Source organism: Panulirus ornatus, chromosome 1 (genome assembly GCF_036320965.1).
Source record: "Panulirus ornatus isolate Po-2019 chromosome 1, ASM3632096v1, whole genome shotgun sequence".
Classification (NCBI taxonomy): domain Eukaryota; kingdom Metazoa; phylum Arthropoda; class Malacostraca; order Decapoda; family Palinuridae; genus Panulirus; species Panulirus ornatus.
The window spans coordinates 35,838,416-35,850,188 of record NC_092224.1 but is presented as its reverse complement, the minus strand read 5'-3'; the positions used below and the strand labels follow the sequence as shown (position 1 = coordinate 35,850,188).

The 11,773-nt window shown below is 46.8% G+C and overlaps 7 non-coding genes across 7 annotated transcripts; 5 read left to right on the top strand and 2 right to left on the bottom strand.

Moving 5' to 3' along the window:
• Positions 1–4,804: 4,804 nt before the first annotated feature.
• TRNAL-CAA (transfer RNA leucine (anticodon CAA)) lies at positions 4,805–4,920 on the bottom strand. Its single transcript has 2 exons — positions 4,883–4,920; positions 4,805–4,849 (listed from the first exon to the last, which is right to left on the bottom strand). It is a non-coding gene; the product is annotated as a tRNA-Leu (tRNA).
• Positions 4,921–5,771: 851 nt separating this feature from the next.
• TRNAL-CAA (transfer RNA leucine (anticodon CAA)) lies at positions 5,772–5,887 on the top strand. The gene is made up of 2 exons: positions 5,772–5,809; positions 5,843–5,887. It is a non-coding gene; the product is annotated as a tRNA-Leu (tRNA).
• Positions 5,888–6,990: 1,103 nt separating this feature from the next.
• On the top strand, positions 6,991–7,106 carry TRNAL-CAA (transfer RNA leucine (anticodon CAA)). The gene is made up of 2 exons: positions 6,991–7,028; positions 7,062–7,106. It is a non-coding gene; the product is annotated as a tRNA-Leu (tRNA).
• An 801-nt stretch (positions 7,107–7,907) lies between these two features.
• Positions 7,908–8,023, top strand: TRNAL-CAA (transfer RNA leucine (anticodon CAA)). The gene is made up of 2 exons: positions 7,908–7,945; positions 7,979–8,023. It is a non-coding gene; the product is annotated as a tRNA-Leu (tRNA).
• A 1,236-nt stretch (positions 8,024–9,259) lies between these two features.
• Positions 9,260–9,375, top strand: TRNAL-CAA (transfer RNA leucine (anticodon CAA)). The gene is made up of 2 exons: positions 9,260–9,297; positions 9,331–9,375. It is a non-coding gene; the product is annotated as a tRNA-Leu (tRNA).
• An 802-nt stretch (positions 9,376–10,177) lies between these two features.
• Positions 10,178–10,293, top strand: TRNAL-CAA (transfer RNA leucine (anticodon CAA)). Its single transcript has 2 exons — positions 10,178–10,215; positions 10,249–10,293. It is a non-coding gene; the product is annotated as a tRNA-Leu (tRNA).
• A 690-nt stretch (positions 10,294–10,983) lies between these two features.
• TRNAL-CAA (transfer RNA leucine (anticodon CAA)) lies at positions 10,984–11,099 on the bottom strand. Its single transcript has 2 exons — positions 11,062–11,099; positions 10,984–11,028 (listed from the first exon to the last, which is right to left on the bottom strand). It is a non-coding gene; the product is annotated as a tRNA-Leu (tRNA).
• Positions 11,100–11,773: the final 674 nt, after the last annotated feature.

Below are 11,773 nucleotides of genomic sequence, written 5' to 3'. Positions count from 1 at the left end.
TATAGAAACTTGAAAAAAGAAAATGGCTAAGGGAGCAGAGAAGAGGACAAAGAGCTGGTATTCGGAATTTAATGTAGGGAAGTCGTGGATGCTATTACCTCTACAATATGTGTGTGGAATGCCGTCCATTACTAATATTCTTGTCCAGACCATCTGTGGCGAGGTGTGTTATAACCTCCCTGGCCCCGTCGGTGGCTGTGGGAGCAACACACGTTGAACCATGTGGTCGAGATGTGATTATCTTCATGTGAATCAGTTATGATCTCATCTTGCTACTTCAACAGCAGTCAAGGTCATACGTGTCCATATCTTTTTTTCATATTCACTCTTGCGTCCAGAACAGCTGACAGCTTTAGAGGAGAAAAAATCCTCATTTGGGACTTTCCTCTGTTCCTTCTGGAACGTAATGCAATATGGCAGGATTTCCAGCCATCCCCGCCACATTAGACCACATTAAGTTCCTGTGTGTTTTGCATATCACCACCTTCCCTTGGTACTTACATTCATATATTCAAAACCTTACATTTTTCAGCCCTTGTTACTTTGAGTTCCTTCCTGCTCAGCCTCAGCTGTTTCCTGCCTCTTATCCCCTTAATCTCAACCCTCTACACGTTCTTCTTGAACTCCTTGGACTTCTTACTCTCATCTTTACCTCTCATTCTCAAGCACTCGTCCTGTGGCACGTCTCACGCGTGCTCCCCCGTCAGAGCTTCTCTCCTGCCTTGTACCACCCAACTTTCAATCATGACACTGATTGTAAGCAGCAAGGATCTTACACTGACCCCAATCCTCAAGACCCTTTCTAGCTACAAATCCTCCCTCTGGAGACTCTGGCCCTTTAACCCCTTCGTCACACCTATAAAAACAGGGCAGCAGCAGCAACACCCTGACCTCCTCCTCCTCCCCCTCTTCAGTATAACCTCTAGTTGAGGTGAAGCCACAATGCCCTCCTTCAGGAGGAGAGAGAGAGAGAGAGAGAGAGAGAGAGAGAGAGAGAGAGAGAGAGAGAGAGAGAGAGAGAGAGAGAGAGAGAGAGAGGTGGTGGCCACTGTGTTACCCGTGGTAAGAGCGATCGTCTGGGAGGTAATGGGGTTGAGCTGTGAGTGGCTCGGGGTGATGTATGGCTCACTTCCGCCACCAATCACCCGCTCTGATCACCGGTGTAGCGATGGTTCTCACCTCGTCAGCCTGGTTGTAGCTCATTCGCAGGAAATTGGTAGATAATTTAGCCTCTGGAGGTTTACGCGTTCTGTGTGCCTTAGTAAACGCTGCCCGAGACTAGGATTCGAGCGTAGTGAATCATTGAATGACTCGGCTTCGATGGAACTGCGGTGAAAAAAAAAAAAAGCTGGTGGATGGATAAGACTAAAGACAAAAGAAAGGCGACGGTTCATATGACGTCCAACATCCGCCTCTCCTTGTCTCAATACCTCCCATAGACCCGAGCCTTAACCATAGACGACACCACAACACCTCCAACATACCACATCTCGACCTCCTCCTCAACTCACATCACCTCCTCGACTTCCTCAACTCACGCCTCCTCCTCATCGACTTCCTCAGCTCACACCTCCTCCTCCTCGACTTCCTCAGCTCACACCTTCCCCTCCTCATCTTCCTCCTCCTCCTCCTCCTCCTCCTCTTACGAGGGTCGCCTTCCTCCAGCTGACAGAGAACAACAGTAAACAAAGGCCTTAATCAGGTGCCGGATGTATCTCTGGCGACCGATCACAGTAATCGCTGGTTGGGAAGCTCGAAAAATATTACCCTTAATGACCCAGCCTCTGTGCCAGCTTTCTCCCTGGCCTGAGCCTCTTGAGTACGACCTCTGAATACGACGGTACGACCCTTGAAGCACGACCCCTGAACACGACGGTACGATCCTTGAGCACGACCTCTGAACACGACGGTACGATCCTTGAGCACGACCTCTGAACACGACGGTACGACCCTTGAAGCACGACCCCTGAACACGACGGTACGATCCTTGAGCACGACCTCTGAACACGACGGTACGATCCTTGAGCACGACCTCTGAACACGACGGTACGATCCTTGAGCACGACCTCTGAACACGACGGTACGATCCTTGAGCACGACCTCTGAACACGACGGTACTATCCTTGAGCACGACCTCTGAACACGACGGTACGATGCTTGAGTGTAGTACTACCTCTGAACACGACGGTACGATCCTTGAGCACGACTGAAGGCTTGACCTTTGACTACAAGTCAAAAGCCAAGCCATTATTACCCTTGGTTAGCACCGTCGTGCTCAAGGATCGTACCGCGTCGTGCTCAAGGATCGTACATCGTCGTGCTCAAGGATCGTACCGCGTCGTGCTCAAGGATCGTACCGCGTCGTGCTCAAGGATCGTACCACGTCGTGCTCAAGGACCACACAGCGTCGTGCTCAAGGATCGTACCACGTCGTGCTCAAGGACCACATAGCGTCGTGCTCAAGGATCGTACACCGTCGTGCTGAAGAGCGCGGAGGTTCCAGACGTATGGCTGGCCGCCCGTCACGTCAACACTCGCCCTCCCCGTACATCACCCTTTACGAGTCGCTCAAAACCTACCATACGCAGCACACGCGGATCGTCGCCAAGGACGACGATCTTCACGAACCCTTCGTCCACCTCAGCCCTACTGGATGGCGTTAGATAGAGCCTTTATGTGGTGACGAGGACTGTCTCCAGAGTAGCAGGATATGCGACAGTTCCGGCGGTCAAATAGGCGGGCTGATCTGTCATGATGACGGGTGTGGCATGGCCTCCGACGTGGGAGCTGTGGTCGTCAGACAAACGACACTAAATTGATATGTGTTGATCGCGGGGCGGCTGACCCACGGACCACATGGTTGACTGACTTGTGTCTCTTTATGGTCTCCCATATCCAGAGCCCCACCATGCGTGACCCCGCTCCTTCCACGGTGTCTTCCCGCCGTTCTCTTCCAAGGGCCTTCCACCCAATGGCCTTCCACGTCCAGTGGGCCTCTTTCTTTTCTTCGTGGGTCTCTGTGTGCATTGTCTCTTCTGGTCTATGGTCTTCTATGTGTGTGTGTGTGTGTGTGTGTGTGTGTGTGTGTGTGTGTGTGTGTGTGTGTGGCTCGTGGTGTATGGAAGGGTTGGTTTCTATGTATGGCTTTAGGTATGTTGGCCTCTAGGATGATGTAGTCGTCGGAACAGCTCTTTATGTACGGCTCTTCGTGTATGGCTCTATGCTGACCTGCTGTGGGTGCGGAGGGATGACTGCGGTGGTTGAGTTGTGGCAAGTTGAGGGGCGTCGGGCTGGAGTGCTGCTACGTGGTGGTCTTCTCCACTCACTGCTGCAGGGACCTTTGACTCACAGTCGCGGGTTTGGTCTGTGTACTGCTGGAAGCACAGTCCAGAGGGCGTCCTGCCTACACACAAACGCACACACGGTGGCTAGGGCCCATTGTCTATCCGAAGGTGGGTTGGGGGGTGGGGATGATGATGTTCCACCTGTGTGGGTGCCCAGGGATCGTAAATTTTAAAGTTCCTGAACCACAGAGGCTGAACAGAGGAGAGAAAGGAAGCAAAGAGAGATTTGAATAATCTTTGTCTCGTGATGATTTATCGCACCAGGAAGGTAAAGCTGTGTGGTAACACTGTGGATGTGTTCGGTGGGTTCACTTGAGGGGAGAGAGAGAGAGAGAGAGAGAGAGAGAGAGAGAGAGAGAGAGAGAGAGAGAGAGAGAGAGAGAGAGAGAGATCTTGACCTGCTATCGTGTTAAAGGTTAGTGATGACATGAATACTGATCAGGAGGGAATAGATGAGTTCCCTCCCCCGGGCAGGTGTATTGATCGTGAGTGTACACAATATGGAGAGGCAGAGCGAGTGGTCTGTTATGGTCTCTTGGGAGGGGGTCATCAGAGGCAGTGTGGTCCAGCTGCCAGTTACCCGTGGTTCTTCTGTTATCAGACTAGAAAATGCTATTTTTAAGTATGGGTCAACAAAACGTCATCTCCCTCCCCTCAGCATGGGTCAGGATCACGTCAACCTCCTCAGTATGGGTCAGCAATGCGTCAGCCCTCCTCAGTATGGGTCAGTAGTACGTCAGCCCTCGTCAGCATGGGTCAACAACACGTCAACATCCTCAGCGTCGGCCAGCGCCACGTCCACCCTCAACAGCGTATGCCACCAACACCCCAGCCTCCCCTTCAGCAGCCTCCCCCTCAGCAGCCTCCCCACGCACCACCAACACCAACATATCACCCAAAGCACCAAGAACCCATCCACCATCATACACCAACTTATGTTCTCATAAAGTACGCTGGCTTCCCACCTCTTCGCTAAGAGCAGCGCTCCTGCTGGCTTCACCTCCCGGCACCTGCTGACCACAACATCTCCGCCAGCTGGCTGTGGCCTAACGCACGAGGAAACACACTCACACACTCACACACACACACACACACACACACACACACACACACATTACCCAGTTGCAGGAAGAGATAGATAGATAGACAGATAGATAGATAGATAGATAGATAGATAGATAGAGATAGATAGATAGATAGATAGAGAGATAGAGAGAGAGAGAGAGAGAGAGAGAGAGAGAGAGAGAGAGAGAGAGAGCGTTTGCATGTGGGTGTGATAATCATTCATTATTTCCAATTCTGTACATTACGGGGAGGAAGGTCATACACTGGTGGCGCCTCATCTCTTACTTAACCTTTCTTTACCATCATACAACTTTGGATAAAACATTTTCTTGAACATATGGGTGAAGGCTGACCTGTTGTTGGCCGACAGAGAACGTATATCCATTAAAATGTTATGTCAGGAGTGGGATTCGAACCCACGCCCTCAGAGAGGACCAGAATGCCCGCAGCCTTGCTATCGGAAGGCAAGTTATCTTGAGTCTGGCGCCTTAGACCACTCGGCCATCCTGACACAAAGTTTACCCAGCATGGGACTCGAACCCACGATCCTGAGATCAATAGTCTCGTGGTCTGACGACTGAACCAGGCGTGTGTGCGTGAATGTAAACATCTACTTGAACAGTAAGGGGAGGGAGTTCTGCTCTCGTGGGTCCCTATCTTTTGAACTTTCTCTATTTCTGAACTTTCTCTACTCTTGAACTTTCTCTCCTCTCATTCTCCTTCTTAAACGTATGTATGCTATGCCATTTACAGTTTCACCATCCAGTCTATTCTCTTCACCCATCACATTTACATCATCAAAGTTCATTTTTTTATTCATGTCTCTTGCATGACTCCATGTTATGTATGACCTGTGATTGTTCTGTCTTTGCGTCCTCCGAAGTACAGTTCACAAGTTGAGGTAATCGAACTGGCTCATGAACTTGAATGCTGTGATCAACTCACCGGTATCTCCTCTCTGCTCCATGGCGGAGATATGTAAGGCATAATGGCCATAACATAACCAGAGACCTTAACATAACCAGAGACCTTAACGTAACAAGAGACCATAACGTAACTCACAAACAACGTATTGGTACACGTATGATCAACTCCCTTCATAGACTAAGAGCAGCGGATGGATGGGACAAACGAAGAGAGGAAATCGTAAATGTTGACACTCATGAAAAGGTTCAAGAATTGTATGATGGTAGAGAAGGTTCAATAGATAGGACCTCACGAGTGTAGAACTCCTTTTACGCGCGCACACACACACACACACACACACACACACACACACACACACTGCTGGCTCAGTCATCAGACCACGAGACTATTGATCTCAGGATCGTGGGTTCGAGTCCCATGCTGGGTAAACTTTGTGTCAGGATGGCCGAGTGGTCTAAGGCGCCAGACTCAAGATAACTTGCCTTCCGATAGCAAGGCTGCGGGCATTCTGGTCCTCTCTGAGGGCGTGGGTTCGAATCCCACTCCTGACATTACCTTTACAAGGAATATACGTTCTCTCTTGGCCAACAACAGGTCAGCCTTCACCCATCTATTCAAGGAAATGTTTTATCAAAAGTTGTATGATGGAAAAGAAAGGTTAAGAGATGGGGACACACGAGTGTATGAAGTTCCTCTCCGTTAGGTGAAGGTTAGAAACTATGAATAGTCACACACACACACACAGGGTTGATAAGGAAGCATATAGACGACTTTCTGCAGTGAAGATAATGCTAAGTGAGAGACAACATAGTTTCCAGGAAAGATGTGTCATGCTTAAAGATCCTCAGATGTCTACTGAAGAGTGAGCTCAGAACTGGACAAGAGAGAAGGCTGGGCGAACTGTTTACATCTGGATAGCCTGAAAGCATTTGACACTATCCCGCATGGGAGGCTTAATTTAGGGGCTGGATCACCGGGCACGAATTAGGATAAGACTCTTTCGATGGAGAGAAGACCAACTGTCTGCTGGGGAATATCAGAATAGCTTTCTAGTGTATGGTTAAGGATGAAATAATCCAGCTGTTCATATCCTACAGATGGCAGAAATTAAGATATACTTCTCGTGTTTAGCCATCGTACCTAAAGAAGCACAGAGAGCTGATAGAGAAGGTCCAAAGGAGAGCAACAAAGACGTTATAAGAATTAAAGGAACTGAAAAGGCCAGAAGCCTTCCATAACCCCTCCCCCCATCGGAAGAAGGAAGAATGAGGCGTGACCTGATCACAACATCTACATTTTCAAACCAGACTGATGAAGTAGACGATGAACAGTTGTTGGAGAGACTTAGGGGTAAGACACCAATAGAAAATATCATTAGATAAAACAAGAGACTTACTATAGAGCTAAAAAGGTGTACTGAATAGTGGATGAATGGAACAGACTGAATGAGGAAATGAAAAATGTGGACTGCATAAAGAAATTTACGATAAAGTTCAAGAGATGGGGACCCACGAATGTAAAACGGAACTGTACTAATAGGTAGTTACACACACACACACACACACACACACACACACACACACACACACACTGGTGGATCAGTCGGCAGACCACGAGGATCGAGGGTTCGAGTCCCATGCTGGGTAAACTTTGTGTCAGGATGGCCGAGCGGTCTAAGGCGCCAGACTCAAGATAACTTGCCTTCCGATAGCAAGGCTGTGGGCATTCTGGTCCTCTCTGAGGGCGTGGGTTCGAATCCCACTCCTGACATAACTTTATAAGGAATATACCTTCTCTCTTGGCCAACGACAGGTCAGTCTTCACCCATGTATACAAGGAAATGTTTTATCAAAAGTAAAGAAAGGTTAAGAGATGGGGATCCAAGAGTGTATGAAGTTCCTCCCCGTTAGGTGAAGGTTAGAAACTATAAACAACCACACACACACAAACACACACACACAAGGTCTGATCAGAAAGCAAATAGACGACTTTCTGCAGAAAAGATAATACTGAGTGAGAGACAATATAGTTTCCAGAAAAGGTGGATCATGCGTAATGATCCTCAGATGTCTACGAAAGAGTAAGTTCAGAAATGGACAAAAGAGCAGGCTGGGCGACCTGTTTACATCTGGATAGACATAAGCATTGGACACTGTACCGCATGGAAGGCTTATTAAGAAAATGGATACAAGGCAGGAATAAGTATAAGACTCCTTCGATGTATAGATCATCTTCGTGGAAGGGAACAAAGGACGCGCGTTAAAGAATCCTTCTCAAAATTGGTGGAGGTCAACAGTAGAGTACTGGAGGGCATTGTCCTAAGACCATTAATTTTCTTGATCTATGTACGTGGCTGACCAGAAGGAGTGGATTCCAGCCTGAATGTGTTCGCAGATGAAGCAAAGGTCATGAGGGGAGTGAAAAGTCTAGGAAGATTGCATCAACTTACAAGGGGATCTAAACAAACTCCAAAGTTGGTCTGATGAATGGGTGATGAAATTCAACCCGAGTAAATGTAAAGTAATGAGGATGGGTCACAAGGAAAGAAAAGGCTTCGATATGAAACTTTGTGTCAGGATGGCCGAGTGGTCTAAGGCGCCAGACTCAAGATAACTTGCCTTCCGATAGCAAGGCTGCGGGCATTCTGGTCCTCTCTGGGGGCATGGGTTCGAATCCCACTCCTGACATAACCTTATAAGGAATATACGTTCTCTCTTGGCCAACAACAGGTCAGCCTTCACCCATGTATTCAAGGAAATGTTTTATCAAAAGTTTTATGGTGGTAAAGAAAGGTTAAGAGATGAGGACCCACGAGTGTATGAAGTTCCTCTCCGTTAGGTGAAGGTTAGAAACTATAAATAGCCACACACACACACACACACACACACAGGGTTGATAAGGAATCATATAGACGACTTTCTGCAGTGAAGGTAATGCTAGATGAGAGACAACATAGTTTCCAGGAAAGATGTGTCATGCTTAAAGATCCTCAGATGTCTACTGAAGAGTGAGCTCAGAACTGGACAAGAGAGAAGGTTTGGCGAACTGTTTACATCTGGATAGCCTGAAAGCATTTGACACTATCCCGCATGGGAGGTTTATTAAGGGGCTGGATCGCCGGGCACGAATTAGGATAAGACTCCTTCGATGGAGAGAAGACCAACTGTCTGCTGGGTAATATCAAATTAGCTTTCTAGTGTATGGTTAAGGATGAAATAATCCAGCTGTTCATATCCTACAGATGGCAGAATTAGAATATACTTCTCATGTTTAGCCATCGCACCTAAAGAAGCACAGAGAGCTGATAGAGAAGGTCCAAAGGAGAGCAACAAAAACTTTGAAAGAATTAAAGGAACTGAAAAGGCCAGAAGCCTTCAGTAACCCTTCCCCCATTGAAAGAAGGAAGAATGAGGCGTGACGTGATCACAACATCTACATTTTCAAACCAGACTGATGAAGTAGACGGTGAACAGCTGTTGGAGAGAATTAGGGATAAGAAAACAATAAAAAATATCATTAGATAAAACAAGAGACCTGCTATAGAGCTAAAAATATTAGATAGAACAAGAAACTTGCTATAGAGCTAAAAATATCATTAGATAGAACAAGAAACTTGCTATAGAGCTAAAAGTATCATTAGATAGAACAAGAGACATGCTATAGAGCTAAAAAGGTGTACTGAATAGTGGATGAATGGAACAGACTGAATGAGGAAATGAAAAATGTGGACTGCATAAAGAAATTTACGATAAAGTTCAAGAGATGGGGGACCCACGAGAGTAAAACGGAACTGTACTAATAGGTAGTTACTTACACACACACACACACACACACACACACACACACACACACACACACACTGGTGGATCAGTCGGCAGACCACGAGGATCGAGGGTTCGAGTCCCATGCTGGGTAAACTTTGTGTCAGGATGGCCGAGTGGTCTAAGGCGCCAGACTCAAGATAACTTGCCTTCCGATAGCAAGGCTGTGGGCATTCTGGTCCTCTCTGAGGGCGTGGGTTCGAATCCCACTCCTGACATAACTTTATAAGGAATATACCTTCTCTCTTGGCCAACGACAGGTCAGCCTTCACCCATGTATTCAAGGAAATGTTTTATCAAAAGTAAGGAAAGGTTAAGAGATGGGGATCCACGAGTGTATGAAGTTCCTCCCCGTTAGGTGAAGGTTAGAAACTATAAACAACCACACACACACAAACATACACACACTCAAGGTCTGATCAGAAAGCAAATAGACGACTTTCTGCAGAAAAGATAATACTAAGTGAGAAACAATATAGTTTCCAGAAAAGGTGGGTCATGCGTAATGAATCTCAGATGTCTACGAAAGAGTAAGCTCAGAAATGGACAAAAGAGCAGGCTGGGCGACCTGTTTACATCTGGACAGACATAAGCACTGGACACTGTGACGCATGGAAGGCTTATTAAGAAAATGGATACCAGGCAGGAATAAGTATAAGACTCCTTCGATCTATAGATCATCTTCGTGGAAGGGAACAAAGGACGCGCGTTAAAGAAGCCTTCTCAAAATTGGTGGAGGTCAACAGTAGAGTACTGGAGGGCATTGTCCTAAGACCATTAATTTTCTTGATCTATGTACGTGGCTGACCAGAAGAGTGGATTCCAGCCTGAATGTGTTCGCAGATGAAGCAAAGGTCATGAGGGGAATGAGAAGTCTAGGAAGATTGCATCAACTTACAAGGGGATCTAAACAAACTCCAAAGTTGGTCTGATGAATGGGTGATGAAATTCAACCCGAGTAAATGTAAAGTAATGAGGATGGGTCACAAGGAAAGAAAAGGCTTCGATATGAAACTTTGTGTCAGGATGGCCGAGTGGTCTAAGGCGCCAGACTCAAGATAACTTGCCTTCCGATAGCAAGGCTGCGGGCATTCTGGTCCTCTCTGAGGGCGTGGGTTCGAATCCCACTCCTGACATACCTTTATAAGGTATATACGTTCTCTCTTGGCCAACAACAGGTCAGCCTTCACCCATATATACGGGTAAATGTTATATCCAAAGTTGTATGATGGTAAAGAAAGGTTAAGACATAGGGATCCACAAGTGTATGACGTTCCTCACCGTATGTATAAAGCTAGAAATGATGCACACTCTCTTTCTCTCTAGTCTTGGTCTACATGAACGACATTCCAGATGGTATAGCCTCCTACTTGAACATGTTTCCAGACGGTGCAAAAGTCATGAGAGAAGTGGAAAGCGAGAGGGATTGCATCATCTTACAAGGGGACCTTGACAAACTGCAAAGTTGATCTCGTACAATAGTTACTGAAAGGTAGACTGAGTAAACATTAAGTAATGAGGAAGGGTTACTGAGAAACCAGTATATACCTGCCGTCTGTACTTGTACGTGGAGGGTCGTTTTCACCCATGGGGTCCCATGAATTCTGTCTGCGTATGTGTGTGTGTGTGTGGTTGTAAATTTGTGATAACTATGTATATTTCCCAACCTGTATACATTACAGGGAGGAACGTCATACACTCATGGGTCCCCATGTCTTAACCTTTCTTTACCATCATACAACATTTGGTATAACATTTTCTTCACTACATGGGTGAAGGCTGACCTGTTGTTGGTCAATAGAGAACGCATATTCCTTATAAAGTTATGTCAGGAGTGGGATTCGAACCCACGCCCTCAGAGAGGACCAGAATGCCCGCAGCCTTGCTATCGGAAGGCAAGTTATCTTGAGTCTGGCGCCTTAGACCACTCGGCCATCCTGACACAAAGTTTCATATCGAAGCCTTTTCTTTCCTTGTGACCCATCCTCATTACTTTATATTTACTCGGGTTGAATTTCATCACCCATTCATCAGACCAACTTTGGAGTTTGTTTACATCCCCTTGTAAGTTGATGCAGTCTTCCTTGACTTTCCACTCCCCTCATGACCTTTGCTTCATCTGCGAACACATTCAGGCTAGAATCCACTCCTGGTCAGCCGCGTACGTAGATCAAGAAGATCAGTGGTCTTAGGACAGTGCCCTCCAGTACTCTACTGTTGACCTCCACCAATTTTGAGAAGACATCTTTGACACGGGTCCTTCGTTTCCTTCCACGAAGATGATCTGTACAGCGAAGGAGTTTCATCCTCATTTCCCTAAGTGATCCATCTCTATAAACCAGCCTCCTATGCGGCACAATGTCAAAGGCTTTCTGGTTGTCCAGATATGAACAGTTTGCCCAGCCTGCTCTTTTTTGTCCAGTTCTGAGATCACTCTTCAGTAGACATCTGAGGATCTTTACGCATGACCCACCTTTTCCGGAAACAATGTTGTCTCTCACGAATTTTCTTCTCTGCAGGAAGTCGTCTATTTGCCTTCTGATTATCTTTTCCATTACCTTACAGACCTTTGTGTGTGTTTGTGTGTATGTGTGTGTGTGTGTGTCTGTGTGTGTT